General features: G+C 45.0%; 1 long non-coding RNA gene across 1 annotated transcript in view; it reads right to left on the reverse strand.

Annotated features, from left to right (window-relative positions):
• Nucleotides 1–391: 391 nt before the first annotated feature.
• LOC116094371 overlaps nt 392–1,703 on the reverse strand; it is a 3,749-nt gene continuing 2,437 nt past the window's right edge. The window contains exon 2 of the long non-coding RNA XR_004120070.1: nt 392–642. This is a non-coding gene — a long non-coding RNA (uncharacterized LOC116094371). The remainder of the gene's footprint in view (nt 643–1,703) is intronic.

The raw sequence follows: 1,703 nt of genomic DNA on the forward strand, positions 1-1,703 counted from the left end.
GCCGCCTTGAGTATGTGCTTTCTAGAAAGCTGGTTTTTGACCTGTAACGTGGGGCATGCTTCCTATGATGAGAGAATAGGTCCCAGGATGGGGAGATTCTCACATTCTTAGGAATGAAGAATGGTTCATCAGGGGTCACTGAGGCAAAAATCGTTTTAAGGAACTAGCTGTAATCCAGAGAAGATGAACACGACTGAAGGAGGGTTGTTAGGCCTCCTTCGCATTGGCTAGAAACCTGCAGCTAGCCAAGGTTAGGAATACAATAGACCTATGACCCTGCAGGTGCCAGGCCATTCACTCATTCCTTCCTTCACTTGTTTGTTCAGTCATTCAACAAAAATTCTCTAGTGCCAGGCAGTCTTCTAGACATCCTCGGGGATGGGGAAACGAGTGGGGACAAGATTTTAATTCCACTAACTGATATTCTGTTTGGACAATGGAGGATTTCTGTAGAGACGTCTAGAATGTGGTTGGGAAATCCAGGGAGGCTCCGTAGAGGTGGCAGCATCTTGTGCAGGTACAGAGCTTACAGAGCAAACCTGCGCTGATGTGTCAATGAGCACTACCTTGGAATCTAGGTATCTTCGTTTCTTTTTTCTTCTCTTCCCTTTCCATGTGTGCCATTCACATGCGCCATGACGTCTGTGTGGAGGTCAGAGGACAACCTCAGGGGTTAGCCCACACCTCCTACCCCACTTCAGACGGGCTACCTCATTGTACATTGCTGCAAAATACTGGGCTAAGTGGCTCCCAGGTTCTAGTGACTCTCCTGCCTCTGCCTCCCACTTCCCAGTTCTCTGTCGCACACATTTGCATGCTACCCTGTATGACTTTTAGATGAGCTCTGGGGCTCCAAACTCAGTTGGTCATGTGTGCGCAGGGAGCGTTTGCTGCTGGGCCATCTCCCTAGCCCCTGGAATCTGCTGCTTTTCTTCAGCCTCCCTCTTGAGATGGAATAAGACTCAAAGACTTATTCTAGGAACACCCAAGATTTTCATCTTGTTTCCATACAAAAACCATGAGAAAACTCAAAAGAGATTGTACTTATTCAACACTACACGGAGTGAAGTGGGTCAAGTGAAATTAAAATACACTGTGGCCAGAGGTTTGTCTCACAGAAAATGAAGAAAAAAAAAAAATAGCTCCAGACCTAGCGAAGCTCCTTTGATAAACTAGGATGACTCACAACTGGGGACATTTTTAGAAAATGTAAAGAAAAATTATGCTACTCAATCCAGAGCTTGGGTCACATTATTTTAACAGTGCTAATGAGCTTTGCTAAATCTCTAAATTGTGATATAAAAAGAAGGAAGAGGAGGAGGGGGAAGAAGAAGGAAAAGAGAAGAGAAGGTAAAGAAGGCAAAGGAAGAGAAGGATGAAGGGGAAGAAAGGAGGAGAAAGAGGAGGAAGAAGAAAAGGAAGGAGAAAGAGGAGGAAGAGGAAGAGGAGGAGAAAGAGGAGAAGGAGGAAGAAGAGGAGGAGAAAAAGGAAAAAACAGAAGAGGAGAAGAGGAGGAAGAAGAAGAGGAGGAGGAAGAAGAGGAGAAAGAGGAAAAGACAGAAGAGGAGGAGGAGAAAGAAGGGAAGGAAGAGGAGAAAGAGGAAGAAGAAAAAGAAGAGGAAGAAAGAAGAGGAAGAGAAGGAGGAGGAGGAAGAAAGAAGAAGAAGAAGAAGAAGAAGAAGAAGAAGAAGAAGAAGAAGAAG

The sequence above is a fragment of the Mastomys coucha genome, unplaced genomic scaffold, assembly GCF_008632895.1.
Source record: "Mastomys coucha isolate ucsf_1 unplaced genomic scaffold, UCSF_Mcou_1 pScaffold16, whole genome shotgun sequence".
NCBI lineage: Eukaryota > Metazoa > Chordata > Mammalia > Rodentia > Muridae > Mastomys > Mastomys coucha.